Raw genomic sequence first — 16343 nt, 5'->3', positions numbered from 1 at the left:
TTCCTCAGTCTGTCAGGAGGTGACAGTGGTTAGGTTATTAACAAAGCAGAATGCCAAAATAGGTGTGAATCTAGTTTTTTTTACAGAAACATTTCCACTTCGGATGTTGGCAACCTACATGTTGTCTCTCCTGTAAATACCCGATGGCTTTTGTGGAAAGAATTCTAATTAGAAAAATATCGAGGAAACCAATGCCAACAACAGAATTATTTAATTCATACGAAATTAATGAACACAGTCTAGGAATAAATTGGTATTGAAAGTTATTGATTGTAGATCAAAATGATGATCAATTGGAATATAGTAATGTGTGTGTGCGTACAAAGAACATTTATTTATAGATGACTAATCTATATTTTACGAGTATATTTTATTCTGAGAAATATTAAAGATAGCTAAAATTATATAGTAAAACAGAATTGAGTGCCTCTATTTTCGAGATGCATATCTACTTCCGAAGAAGGCAACGAAATGTGTGTACCACATGGTGAGAGATAGAGCGACAAGCAAAATTATAGAAAAGACATGGGAGAGATCGAGTTAGGTAGATAGAAAGGGAAAGTATGAATGGGAGGCGGCACCTGTTTTTTTTTTTCTTGTAAAAACGAGTCTAGTCCAAGCAAGCACGCAAACAAGACAGACAGTGAGAAAACTGATTCCTGTCATTTCTTTTTTTCTTTTTCTACATCTGCTTTCATATTTATTCGGCCTTTTTTATTTTTATTTTTCATCTTATTATTTGAAGTGTTATTATTTCCTTGTTTAATGCAATTCCGCATCGAGTTTGCAGCGGGATGGTTCTTCTTCTAAGCTCTCTTAATTTGCCTAACCGCTAGGGGGCGCAACGATCGATTTAGAATCTATGCGACTGCAAACAAAACAACAAAAAAGGATAACCGACAATAACTCAAAGAGACAGTGAATTGGATATACATATATCGAATATCTGGATTGTTTTGTATTCTATTCGAAAGTCTGCATTTGGAAGAGAAAAGAGGAGGAAAATATTGCCGTCTTATGAATGGTAAGATGATTTCAAATTTCTTTAATTTTTAACTGTAAATTTAACTGACAGAGATAAAAAAAAAAAAAGAAAAATACAAGCAGATTTGATCGGAGGGAAGGATCGGCGAGGTTCCCGGGTGGGGGGGAATGGTAGCTAATCTTTTTTATTTTATTTTATTTTAAATCTTATTTTATCCCAAACAAGGCACACACACACACACACACACACACACACACACATACATGTATATATATATATATATATATATATATATATATATATATATATATATATATATATATATATGATACTGTAAATTAGCTATCATACCCAGAGAGACATTCCCATCAAGAAGTTTAGTCGCAAGATGTTGGTTCATATTACATTTGAATTTCTGCATATTAGTATAGTCAAAGAAGCAGGGTCGGAATTGCAAAGGCTAATAGTTCGAGGGAAGAAACTATTAGGATAGACTGGGCACCTCTATACTGAAGAAGTGGGATGTTGTTGCTTGTCGGGTGGATCGAGAGTGTTTACGTGGAGGGGGAAGCACTGCTGTTAATTCATCAGAGCACATTTAATGAAAGTACTTGTAGAACAGGAACAAGAATGCAACGTTGAGGCGATGGGCGTAGGGATTGGAGTTTAGTTGATAGTGCAGAACCTATTAGATTGGATACTCTTTTTGAATCCTGTCTAAAAGGATGAGACTAGTGATTTTTGTTTCAGCCGAAATGTTAACACTATTCCATGCATGGGTGAATTGTGGCTTTGTTCAAATATAGGATACTAGTACGTGTAAAAAGTTTTCTTTTTAGCAGCCGTAGCAATGTCCTCTATGAATTTGCTCCAATTCATGTTGCTTGTAAATGTTAGGTTGATGAGTTATAATGATGGACCATTAGGTAAGGTACTTTTAGCCACGGTAATCGTTCCCTGAAAGGTTCCTTGTAATTAGTAAAGGAAATTAGCTTTTTGTTAATGTTATTAGTTTACCGATATATTCGAACTAGTTGTGATTAACTCTAATTTCTTTATTCTTTCGGAATATCATCGATTTAAAGATGGCATCATTTTTGCATCAGAATTAAAAAAAAAAATGATTTTTTTTATTTTTAGAAATGGATGGATTCAGTTTTCTGAATACAGCTTCACGTAAAGTTGATTTTTTTACTAGTTTTCATACAACAGATTCCTCTCTAAAAATTGAACAGAAATTTTTGGGGGCTAGGATCACAGTGTAGTATCTGTTCTGATGCTACAGTTAAGTTAATTTGTCCTTAATCAATGTAGGGGAAACTCTTTTATATTAAGGCGATTTTTATTTTTGCCTACTTCCAGTGCCCCTTTTTGGGGAGCTGGCTTTTTTTTTTACATTATAAATTATATTGTGTCACATTTTTCTCTCATGGAGAAGCAAATAAATATCAATAAATGTGTTTAAACAATTTGAGAATGATTCAAATGACGTGAATCAATGTTTCCGAACCTTATTCTGGCGGTGGTCGCTTTCAATCCAATGCCATTTCTTTATGATGCCTTTATATCAACGTGTCCCCCCCCCTTTCTTTATTGACGTTTCACCCCAAACAAGGTACAGGGCCACTTAATTGTGAGGGGCTACTATTGTCAGTACAGTCAGGGAATTAGGGGCCTGGGAGGGAATTCCAAAGTGTAGCAGTTCGAGGAAAACAAACTATTCGAGTAGAAGGCTTTACCACATTTAGGGATCTCTACAGCGTAAGGGTGGGATTCTGCTGCTTGCCGAGTTTGTCGGAGGTATTGTCGTCGAGGGGGTACGAGTGCTTCTGCTCATTCCTCAATATTATTTTCAGACTAGATTTAAAAAAATACTTGTTCAATTTTTTAACAGAGAATTGAGGCATTTTCTATATATAAATTTAACGTAAGGATTGATTCTTTTTCCAGTTTTCAGAGGTAATAGTATAAATAGTGTTATGAGATCCAAACATTTAACCCTGTTGTAAATCAAATCAAATAATTATTTAGAAACACGTGGGCTAATTTATTTACCCAACATAAATAATGAAAGATTTCTTAGCAAAACAGTCAAAGAAAATGATCAAACTGACAAATCATAGGTTTCTGAAAATATCCCACATGAATCCCGTTGAGAAAACTTGGTTTAAAGCCTTAAAGTATTAAGTTTAAGATTTAAAATGTATCCTCTTTTTTATTATGAACTAAAAGAATACCCGCCTCAGGACAAGTAAAATGAATTCTCATAAATAGAACAGTTTTGCAACGCTTTTATTTTATCTTACGAAGATTAAAATAAAAATATAATGTTACTGAATCTTATGATTAGAATACTTAATCTGATTTTTATTAAAATCCGTATGATTTTTATTCTAGAAAATGTCTCTAATCAAAGGCTTTTGGTATTCCGATTCTGAAAGTTTGAGATGAGGATTTTTTATTCGTATTATTTGAGAACTACTGTTCTCATATTGAGTGTTATTTGCATACCGCTTCGGTCGATGTAACCTTCGACCTTCTTCAGGCGTATCTTGTTGATCTTGGGAATCTTTCTGTCGAATTTGCACAAAATTTCGAACGGAATCCTTTTTTAATCAGTTATAAATGGAAAGAAGTCATAAGTTATTCGCAATAGTATTTTTAAGTCGCCCACGCTGAGGATTGAACCTTCAATCTCCAGGAAGGTAACTTTTACAACTGAATTTCACCAGGTACTCTAGCCATGGCACCACGTGTCCTTACGGAAACGTGGGGCAAATAACACCCAATATGAAGTCCGAAGAATTCAATTAACACGAATAATCTTCAAGTGTCTTAAATGAAATTAATATTCAAAAAATCTTGCTTAAATAGTGTATAATGGCTATGGATTAAACTTAAGGCTAATCTAAAATATTTGAATTTTTAAATAAGTATTTGTGCCAATGTTATACCCTCTTAAATATCTTTTGAATACTCCAAAGAAACTGAAATTTGTTGTATAGTAATTATTAATGCTCCTATTTACTTGCCTCCCCACGAGGGCAGAGTTAGACATAAGGTAGGTTTTAATGTTGGAAAAATCCAGCTCCTCAAAAAAAAAAAAAAAAAAAATCCACGCTCGATAGGAACAAAAATAAAAATTGTCTCAGCCACGAAGGATTTCTCCTCCACTGACCGAGGACAGAAAAGGTGAAGTGTAACATTAGAACAGATACTACACTGAGATCTTAGCCTGAAGGCCAACACAAACGGTTTCCACTCTCTCTTTGCTCCTTAAAAAACTAAAATAAACTAAATATAAATCACATTACCCACTCTTATACCCAGCACCTAGCAGCTGTGTTCTAAAATTCATAATGGTCTGGTAATTAGTTTAGAAATAAGTCCTATACATAGAACTAGATAAACCTATATCATATTTAAATTTATAAAGAGATTTATGTTCCTTGAAGAGTTCATTTCACAATTTTATTTTTATTGACAAAACAATTAACAGTTACTTTTTAGTCAGTGTAAATAAATGTCTAATTTCGGTGCCTGTTTACATTATTGATTTTTTTAAAAACCAACACATTTCAGGTGAAAACATTATTATATACTTACGTGTGTTGGCGAAATTACAATTACGCTTTGAAATGCCTTGGTTGAAAAATGGCGGATCTTAATTTGTCAATTTAAGTCAAGACTTATTCCCTCATTTATGACACAGAATTGTTGCACAACTCTCCCATATTAAAATATACGATAAAACATATAATAAAACTACGATAATTTGATAAATTTTATTTTTTACTTTTAATTGTTTTAGGAATAGATCATTTTTCGTAATTTTTTTAATGTAAACCAAAAAATGACGGAAGAGTTTGGTAGGCAATTTCTTTTAAACACACACACACACACACACACACACACACACACACACACACACACACACACACACACTCTCTCTCTCTCTCTCTCTCTCTCTCTCTCTCTCTCTCTCTCTCTCACACACACACGCATACATAAATATGTATATATAGAAAGAAGTTTATGTTTACTATAAGCTTTTTACGCAAATATTACAGAAGTTTAAATCGTGTAGAATATCTGCATTATCATCATTATAGGTTATAGTTAACTAAAGATGATCATTCCATAAAAAACTGCAAACACTAATAGGGAATTAATTTAAATGAATATTACGTAATTCTTAATTAAAAAATATATGCAACGCTTCTTACGCAGGTAACATTTCTATAATACGTTTTGTGCGGCTAACGCGACACCTTGCTGTTTTTTAAAAATCATACCGTTATAAGACTTTTGGGCAAACACTCTTACACGCACATTCCACAATACGGGCAGGAAAATAGTTGGTTTAAAAGGTCATAATGTAAACAAGCACTCTAATTCGTGATGTAAAAAAAAAAAAAAAAATAATGGAAACAACGTTCTACGTTCTAAAGTAAAGAAAAACACTTCAGTTTCTTATAATTACATTTAATCTTAGACTTTACCAAACTTGGTTACAATTAAATCAAAACCATTATTTCAGCGATAGTCGCTTATCTTGACTTAGCTTTCAAATGCTATTTTTCTCTGTCTGTCACACTTAGGTTTGAAATAAAATTTGCATCTGTTTGTCACGCATACGTTTTAAATAGCATTTTCACCTATCTGTCACAAGTAGGTTTTAAATAGCTTTTTCTCATTTGTCTGTCTAGCATACGTTTGAAATATAATTTTATCTGTCTGTCACACTTAGGATTAAAATGATATTTTCATCTGTTTGTCACGCATAAGTTTGAAATATTAACTTCATCTTTCTATCGCGTTTAAGTGTGAAAAAACATTTTCATCTGTCTGTCACGCGCAGGTTTGAAATATCACTTTCACATGTCTGTCACACGCAGGTTTGAAATATCATTTTCAAATGTCTGTTACGTGCAGGTTTGAAATATCATTTTCAAATTACTGTCACGCACAGGTTTTAAATAGCTTTTTTTAATCTCTCTGTCACGCTTAAGTTTTAAATAACATTTTTATATATTTATCACACGTAGATTTAAATAACATTTTCATCCGTCTGTCACTCATATATTTAAAATATCGCTTGGGTTTCAAATATCAGTATGTATATATGAATACATTTGATCTAAATGTATAAATGCGGAAGCTTTCTTTTTATTTAATGTATTTATTTGCTTCCCCACCAAAGACAATTAGGCACAAGGCCGTTTTTAATGGGGGGGGGGGGAATCAGCTCCCCTAAAAGTAGGCACACTGGTTACCAAAAATAATAATTGTCCCAGTACAGAGGATTTCCCGTCCATTGACTGGGACAAATTACCTTAAGTACATCATCTGCAGAACAGGTTATTTATTTGCTCCCCCACCGAGCAAATTAGGCACAAGGCCGATTTTTAATGTGAGGAGTGAAGGGGAAATGGGGAACAACTCCCCGGGGAGTAGGGGAGCTTGATAGTGACATTTTGTATGAAGGGTTGCTCCTACATTGACGAAGGTCTTATATGTGGGGTTTTCCCGACATATGGTCTTTGCTTGCAGTATCTGCCGGATCAGATACTACACTTTGATCCCGGCCCGAAGGCCAAGAACAACAGGGTATTTATTTGCTCCCCCACCGAGCAAATTAGGCACAAAGCAGATTTTTAATGTGAGGAGCGAAGGGAAAATGGGGACCAACTCCCCGGGGAGTAGGGGAGCTGGATAGTGACAATTGGCATGAAGGGTTGCTCCCACATATGGTCTTTGCTTGCAGTATCTGCCGGAACAAATACTACACCTTGCTCCAGGCCCGAAGGCCAAGAACAGCAGAAAAAAGGCAAGCCTCTTTTCTATTTATTTAACACTGCTATGTTGTCATCAGCACGGTTGACTGCGATTTAAATCAATAATACTGCATGGCATCTCGAAATATTCCGTGTAAAGTACCGACAAGTAATTCGAAGACAATAAATATAGTGTCTAATTAACATAACTATTTTTAAACAGTTCAGATTAAATTAATAATTGGTATTATACATTTGTAACTTGATTTTGTCAATTTGTCTTTATATGTGCAATAATTTCATCGATATTAACAGTAATTAATTATGATGATATATACCTTCTTTATATCTATAAAAGTGAGAATGTGTATATGTGTGCCTGTAAGAACACTTCTCAACCAATATACTCAACGAATATTTGATCTACAGACTTGGAATTTGGTGTATAGGCTATTCAGACGTGTAGAAAACATTTTAATCGGGGTTCGTTCGGACGAGAGGGCTACTAAGGTGACAAAATTGAAACATTGCAACTTGGGAGTTATCGGATTTTTATCTGTTTGTTAACTGTTCCACGAGGTTTAAAAACGCTTCACACTAATCTGGTGTAATGGTTATCCGACTTGACTCACTGTCTTTAGGTTTTGGTTTCGATCTCAACTCGAGTCATATTTTTTTACTTACAAGAAATGAAAGTTTTAGAAGAAAAAAAAAATAGTCGCATGCACATGTCTCAGTTTCTTTTCATTTCTTACTTACTTTTTTATTAAAGGAATTTAACATTACATTTTATACCGGGGAACATCGGGCACATCTTCTACTTGACAGACTATGGGTACTCACTGTAAGCGTACCTGCGCGTGACATGTTTGTGGCAAGAGTTTGTATATATAAGACAAAATTTACCGACTGAAACTAAAAAAAAGATTCGGCAGATTGAGCAAATCAACAGAAAAATAAAGTAAAAATGAATAATATTTGATATTTAACCAAACTTGCCTCGATAACGACTTGCCTCTAAAATATACGTATCGTTGGCTTGCATAATTCGTGTGAGCTGTGGCGTTGTTGACTGAAAATAATTGCATTAACTCACATTCTGCAAATATTGGCTAACTAGAAATCCTCAACATATATAAAAACAAGAAGCAACCACAAAATTCGCGCATAAGCCTGACAAATCCTACAGTGGATGAAACGCAGAATATTCAGTGTAGCTTAATCGCCATATATATTTTATAAATTACTATATATATATATATATATATATATATATATATATATATATATATATATAGTGTTGGATTTGTTATTTTAGTCATAATTATGTTCAAAATACTCACACTTGTTCTGGTAAAAAACAAAACTTTACAATGAAGCGGTGTAACAGATAGACACAAAATCGAAGCAAATTTAGATATATAACGGTGGAGAGCTACATGGGTTCACCTTTTATTAATACAATATATATATATATATATATATATATATATATATATATATATAGATGATTCGTTTTTAATTTTTCAATTTTCCGTATAATCTCGTTTATATCAAAATCAAAAATATCAATAAAATTCGTCCACGAATCATCTTCAAGTGTTGAAGTAAAAGTGCGAAGGAGCGAAAATGAGAATTAAAAGTGAAATATATATATATATATATATATATATATATATATATATATATATATATATTAAGGCAAACATTATTAAAAACAACAGAGATACCTTGCTTAATGATTTTTTTTTTTTTCATTTTTTCGATCTTTCCTAAGATTTTTTAAACTTCAAGATGGAAGGTATTTACAAATGTTCCATGGTTCACACGAGCGCTTTCGATTCTTTCTTGAATCATCATCAGGTGGAGATAAAATATTAAAAATAGAAGTGAAATATATAGTTACGAATTATAAAAAGAGTCAATGAAAAGTCGATTAAAATATACATTTACGAGTGATAAAAACTCGATTAAAAATTAGGATGATAAAAGGCAATGTTATTAAAACCAGCCGTATACTGGTTATGCTAAACATTTCAGCACATTATTGCTACTTTCAAAATTAATGCTATTTATAGATGGGTGCTGGGTTTTTATATATAGTGCTTCAAGTTTTTAAAATTTTTTACAATTACTTTCTCGTTGCAAAATCCTTGTGTTGTCCACGAGGACCTTTCTAAGATTAGAGGGGGACATTTTGATTTGTAAAATGCTGGTATATTGAGCTAGTACTGTTCAAATGCATCGTTAATCGACGGGACAATGTTGTTTTTGTATGTCCAATATATGCGTTTTTATTTTCGGACTTACACTCTCCTAAGGGGCATTGAAATTTGTACACAATATTGGTTTGCTCCAACGTTTTTGTCGCCGGCGAGGAGTTATTTTTAACGATGAGGTTCTGGGTTCGATACTTCTTATAGTATATAATAAATCTAATCTTAGAATTGTTCTCTAGAGGTGCTGTATATCTATGTATGATGCTTTTAATTATTTTTTCTTCCACTCTAAAATTTGGTGTCATTTGGTTTTTATAAAATATGTCTATAGGGTTAGTGTTAGAAGATTGACTAGTATTGCTGTTAAGGTTTTTAGGGGACTGTAACAATAGTTTAATTTGTTGATCAACAATATAATTCGGAAAGTAATTATTTATAAGAACCTGTTTGATATTTTTAATTTCTATTAGTAGTGCTTTTTTCGTAGAAGAAATCATCTTAGCACGGTTTAAAAGATTTTTGCTTATGGCAATTTTATAACGCTGAGGGCACTCACTCTTAAAGTTCAAGAGGCTGGATTTTGTACTAGTTGTTTTTTTTTTGTATACAGCTGTGCCGAAAATATCGTTAGATGAGTCTATAAGGACGTCCAGAAAGTGAATTTGTTTGTTATCATTTAATTCTATTGTAAACTTAAGGATAGAGTTTTTTTTTAAAGATCTTGACGTTTATATATCTGTTCGTCATTATCAGCTAAGAGGAGTATGTCGTCAACATAACGTACATACATAGGGGGCTTTATATTATTTTTAAATGTTTTATTTTCTAAGTCTGCCATATAAAATTGACTCAGGGTAGGTCCGAGGACTGATCCCATTGCGACGCCATCTATTTGATTATATATGTTGCCATTAGGATCATAAAAAGGTATTTCCGTGGTGCAGATTGATAATATTTTTTTAAAATATATTTTTATTAATTTTAAGTGGGGGAGTGACGGATGATTGTAGATGTTGTTTATAATTATATCTATGGTTTTGGCTACAGGGACATTTGTAAAAAGACTTTCTACGTCAAGTGAAGCGATATTTCTATTTTCGGGTTGCATTGTTTTAAGTATTTGCATGAGCTCATGTGTGGATCTAACGCTGTACTTGCTAGGAATGTATGGGCTGATAAGTTCGTTTAAAGTTTTGGCAAGTGAATAAATGGGAGTGGGGATTTGCGAAATGATAGGGCGGAGAGGAGCATTAGGTTTATGTATCTTAACCATACCATAAAGATAGCCGGGTTTATATTCACCAATTATCTTGGGGAGTTGATAATTTCCAATTTGTGCGTTATTTGCTGTGATTAATTTGTTAATTTGTGTTTTTACAGCATTTACTAACATTGCCTTTTATCATCCTAATTTTTAATCGAGTTTTTTATCACTCGTAAATGTATATTTTAATCGACTTTTCATTGACTCTTTTTATCATTCGTAACTATATATTTCACTTCTATTTTTAATATTTTATCTCCACCTGATGATGATTCAAGAAAGAATCGAAAGCGATCGTGTGACCCATGGGAAATTTGTAAATACCTTCCATCTTGAAGTTAAAAAAATCTTACGAAAGATCGAAAAAATGAAAAAAAAAGAATCATTAAGCAAGGTATCTCTGTTGTTTTTAATAATGTTTGCCTGAATGAAGGAATGTTGCCTAAATACACCGATATATATATATATATATATATATATATATATATATATATATATATATATATATATATGTATATGTATATATATATATATGTATTGTATTGCCTTGTATAAATTACCTTTATATATATACGTTAAGTTATTTGAAGTACACAATGTCAAACTACTTCTTATATATGAAGTACACAATGTCAAACTACTTCTTATATACTTAGGTACGCACATTTCATGAACGTCTAATTGCTTAATGATATCGGAATGTTGATCTCGTTTCAAAAACATTCTTTATGTCTATTTGCTAATCTCCTTTAGCTCAGTAAACTTCATATTACTAATTTGTTACACTAGTCAACATTCAAATATTACATATATTTTTATGTATTGGATAGTCATCTTTGATTACTAAAACACCTGCTATGTCTCGTTTATCGCCTACATGGACGGCCGGTTTGGTTGAATTGTAATAACAACAAAAACGAATTCAATCGTTTTAGTATTATTTTTCAAAACTTAGAAAACCTGGCGTATGGACCGTAATATTATTTGTACACTTTTCAGGTGCCGAAAACGATACACTAACCAGGTAGGAATGAATTGACATCAACTAATTACCAATTCTGGACAACTAAAATCAAAACAGGAGTATAGAGATAGCTTATCTAATTTCTCGCACGTGACGTCACAATCATCCGAGGTATACTTTTTCTCTCACCCTTACCTCCAATATATACATATATATTTATAGTCATAACTGCAATCTTTACTATGGATCTAATAAGTGCGGCAAGGTGATGGCGGTGGTGACGTGAATAAGAGATTCGGAGTACAGTGTTCACGCCATCTTGGTTTATAACATCGCTTTTGCTATGAGTGTTAGAAAACTCTAATGGATATCTGATAGTAAAAAGAACCAGCGAAACCAAAGCAATCTAGACGGGATATAATAGGTAAAAACGTCACATGACTTGTGTTATTTAATTATGAAAACTACATATTATCTGCTGTTAATAATTTATTTTTATTACTTTGTAAATAGATTTCTGCAAAAACCTACGTGACAAAAGCATCCAGGACAGACGTAGTCTTCCACCGCTCTCCCCTATTCTCTTTTTCACTATCTTTCTCCAACTTTTTTCCCATTGGATGTTTCTGCTTTCTTTTGTGTTTCTATTTCTTTCCTCCTTCACATTTATTTTCAGTAGTGTGCCATCCCTATTAAGGATCTTAGTACATGCATATAGTCCAATCAAACGTGAAAAGAACTTTAAAACGAAAATTTGAATTTGAAGATGTTGCCTAAAGCAATTCAGTTATCATTCCACGTCGTCCAATTCGCACGTTTAAATTATTATGTTCAAGTTTATTAGCAGAAGAATTGTAAGTTAATTATCTCCCTTTCAAAAATGGTGTTGTCATAAACTGGCTTCACACTAAATAGTCGTGAATGGTTAAAGAGTAGTGAAAGCACGAGCAAGACCTCGATTAAATGAATTCGAAGAGTACTGTGACCTTGAGAAGACTTATTGCCACCCAGTGAAGACAAATGGTTATTGACTGCAAAAAGCCAATGCCAAATGGCTGTTGCGATAACACAAAATAGTTTGTAAAGGTTTTTAAATAAGGTGGAAAAATACTCAAAATTTTGTGAGACTTTCACTCAGACTCTATGGAATACCATCGCTAGTTGTCAGTGAGTAATCTCTAATGATAGTCAGTGTGAGAATTCCTAGTGAGCAATAATAATAATAATAATAATGATAATAATAATAATGATAATAATAATAATAATAATGGTAATAATGATGATGATGATGATAATAATAATAATAATTATTATTGCTATTATTATTGTTGTTGTTGTTATTATTATTATTATTAATAATAATAATAACAACAACAACAACAACAACAACAACAAGAATGAAAAGAAACTACTAAATTTTAGATTTTGTCGGGGCAGAATCACAGGGGGAAAATTAAAGCGACAGAAAAAATAAAAAATATGGGAACTTGCCAGAAAACTGAAAGGGATATGGCATCCGATGAAAATCAATATGATACCAATAATTGTAGAAGCTCTAGGAACAGCCCCCCAAAAATGTGAGAATAAAGACTAAGAGAAATCGGAAATCTAAGATTATGCAACGAACGGTAATGCTAAAAACAGATGAAATCTTAAGGAACACCCTTGAGTGCAGAAACTAGAGCGACAAATTCTAACCGAGCACATATAAACTGCAACTGAAATAAAACAAAAAGACGCAACCAGGAGAACTGGTGCACAAAAAGTGAAAAGTATCTCATCCCCCTTTATTTCTTCCTTTCCTTTAACCCTTTGTTACCCTCTTCACAACCCTTTCCATCTCCCCCTCACTTCCCCCGAATAAAACTGGTGTTAGCACGAGTAGCACTGCACTAAAGAGTCAAAGGGTCAAGGAGGATGGGAAGATTGAGAAGAGAAAGCATTAACCAGGCCTTGATTGGATGAGTGTGGAGAGAAGTGTGATCTTAGGGAAACTCATTGTCACTCAAATTCCAGTGAAAACCAATGGATGCTATCAACGAGAAATTAATGGTAAACGGTTGTTGCGATAACGCAAATATATTTGTAAATGGTATCGAAAGCGGTGGAGAGTACTGGAAAGCTGGGGAGACTTGTTGTCACTCAAACTCCAGGGAACACAACAGGTTGTTCTCAAAGAGAATTCTTTGATGATGGCCTGTGTGAAAACCCCTAGTGAGTGAATAAAAAGCAATAGGGCCATGGAGACAATATCTACCTGAGATAAAAAAGGCATCTTCCAAGAAGATTCTTTATCACTGCTTCTGTTCGTCATAGCCATGATGTCATTCAACATCATATTCAGGAAAAATAATGCTGGATGCAAGTTTACTGACACAGAAGAAAGAATAAACTACCTCATATATAAGGAAACTACCTCATATATAAGGATGCCCTGAAGCTATTCGCGAAAAAAAAAAAAAACTGAAACTAGAAATGCTGATAAACACAAACAGAATCTTCAGGCAAGATATTCAAATAGAATTCGGAACGAAAAGATGCGCACTACTAGAGACGATAATGGTAAAACTGGAGACCGTGGAAGATAGAGAACTGCCCATAAGAGAGGTAATATGACACAAGGAGAACATGATACTTATAAATATTTGGGACTCATGGAAGCAGACAATATTAAATAAACAGAAATGAAAGAGAGTACTGGAAGGAATACAAGACCCCCCCCCCAAAAAAACCAAGAAAACTCGTAGGAATCAAATTATATAGAAAGAATCTAGTAAGAGGAATAAACAGGTAGTATCACTAATAAGATGATCTAGTCCATTTATAGGTTGAATGGTGGGCGTAACAAATCACCTTGTGAATGCTTTGAATCGATCTGTTACGCCCACCATTTGAAAAGGGAATTTTTTCCAAAATTAATAATGGATATTGTCGCAGACATAACAAGTAAGAAATTTTATCTAATACAACTGAAGAAATATATGTATATATAAACATATATGTATGTACTTATTGATTGCAAATCGCTACTTGTCCTTGTCTTCTCTTACCAACAACGACTATATTTCATTCCTCGCATTGTGACAGCCTTCTAAATCTCTACTACTACTACACACACACACACACACACACACACACACACACACACACACACACACACACACATATATATATATATCTATATATATAAAAATGTAACTGTTGGTTCGTTCGGAATTAATTGTCTAAAAAAACACTGGACGGATGGCTTCCACGTTTTGGTATAATATGTTTACTATATCCATGTGTGTTTTTATATATTTCTTTTTAATTATAACATTATACTTAATTTTTCTATGATAAATAGGTGGATTTCTTTGTACCGAGAGGCTATTTTTTTATTTAGGGACAATTATTTATTACCGCTTCCTGTCACGTGACCAGTGTTACAATTTAGCGGTTTTCCTGCTATATCTGGAGATTTCGTTTACAATCTAGCGGGAAATTTTAGAAAATCTGGAGGTATTTGGCACCCACACACCCGCATTAGATTATTAAAAAAATAAAGAAAAGCGCTTGAAAATATTCAATGTAAGTAAAAAAAAGTAGCATTTATTGCCTTTGATAACAATTATTTATTGATTATTTGTTTTGTTTTTCACCTTTTTTTCGACAACATTCTTTAATCTCACTATAAAATCGATTTTTCCAAGTACATTTTAGGTGGGGGGATTCCAACCTCCGAAGTTTAGGGGTTTGTATTACTGTACACATAGATTCGTAAAAGTTGTCAAAAAACAAATATATAACAAATAAATGATATCAAAGGCAAGATAACTTACTTTTTTGCCAAACTGGATATATTTTTCGTGTTTTTATTCAATGTAACATATTTATTCAGCTCGAAAAACATACAGTGTTTACCGATGTATTCGAAAATTCAAGATGGCATCTCACACCCTCTTTAACACCGTAAGTTTGGAAAAAGGTGTTATAAATAAAAAAAAAACTATACAAAATACTATTAAAAACCCGCCGAATATATGTCAACCTATGTCACAGTAACATGTATTGAGCGAGTTTTTAACAGTATTTTATCCGGTTTTTTATTTATAACATCTTTTCCCAAACTTACCGTGTTAAAGAGAGAATCAGACTCCATCTTGAATGTTCCAATACATCGGTAAACACTGTATGGTTTTCGAGCTGAATAAACATGTTACATTGAATATCGATATGATTATTGATAATGTAACCATGTGACTGAACTTTAATTTAAATTAACCACACGTGGTCGCAAAATGAATGCCGACACTCAAAGTGTATACACAGTTTGACTCCTCCCTTTACTTAAAAATTCACCAAAAATCAGGAAATTAACGAATTTTAATGAAAATTGCAGTATTTTTCAAATAATGATCGCAGAATATAATGAACTAATTATTTTTACTTAACTCTTAATGAATATGTTTTATTTTGTTTAAACAAAAATACCTTTACTAAAGTTATGGTTTTCAGTAGTAAATAAAAAACGCAAGAATTTATTTTTTCTTCTTTTAAAGCATCGTAATAACAATAAAAATAATTTTTACAGTGACATTACGAAAAATGCCCCTAAAGTCCGTAATTCTCGCATACTATTCAGGAAATTAAAGATTCAATTAGATTCCTATTTCAGTCACCTAAATTATTTAGGGTGAAATGAGTTTAGGAATTTATAGCCAAACCTAAATATTTTTTTTTTTGGTAAATATCCAGATACGCTACTACAGAACACCGACCACTCTAATTTGTTTGGGGGGGGGGTGATGTTGGGGCGCGCGCGCCAACATCACATCCGCCCCCCCCGCTCGCGCCCCCAATGTACAAAGTAAAATCTTCGGAAAATGTTAAATGGTGTTCTAATTGGTAAATGTCGGTGCGTTACTTACGGAAAATTTGAAAATTCGATGTTCCAGGTAAAAAAAAAAAAAAAATCAGATAAATTACCCCCCTCCTACTCCAACTTGGTGTGCTTTCCTTTTCTTATTTTTATTTCTTTTTCAGCTAATTTTAAATTTTCCACCCAAAAAAGCGCTATAATGCATTTTTGAAAATTAGAAAATTCTATGTCCTGGAAAAAAAAATCCCCTCCCCCCAACGTAGTTTGCTTGGT

General features: G+C 33.0%; 1 protein-coding gene across 1 annotated transcript in view; it reads left to right on the top strand.

Moving 5' to 3' along the window:
* Positions 1–506: 506 nt before the first annotated feature.
* Positions 507–16343, top strand: part of LOC145289926 (prostaglandin E2 receptor EP4 subtype-like) — a 154451-nt gene continuing 138614 nt past the window's right edge. Inside the window, exon 1 of the mRNA XM_080136449.1 lies at positions 507–1024. The gene's annotated coding sequence lies outside the window, so the exon portion shown is untranslated. The remainder of the gene's footprint in view (positions 1025–16343) is intronic.

The sequence above is a fragment of the Euprymna scolopes genome, chromosome 2, assembly GCF_053919585.1.
Source record: "Euprymna scolopes isolate OS-2025 chromosome 2, ASM5391958v1, whole genome shotgun sequence".
Classification (NCBI taxonomy): domain Eukaryota; kingdom Metazoa; phylum Mollusca; class Cephalopoda; order Sepiida; family Sepiolidae; genus Euprymna; species Euprymna scolopes.
The sequence above is the reverse complement of the archived record's forward strand: the minus strand, read 5'-3'. Positions and strand labels throughout refer to the sequence as shown.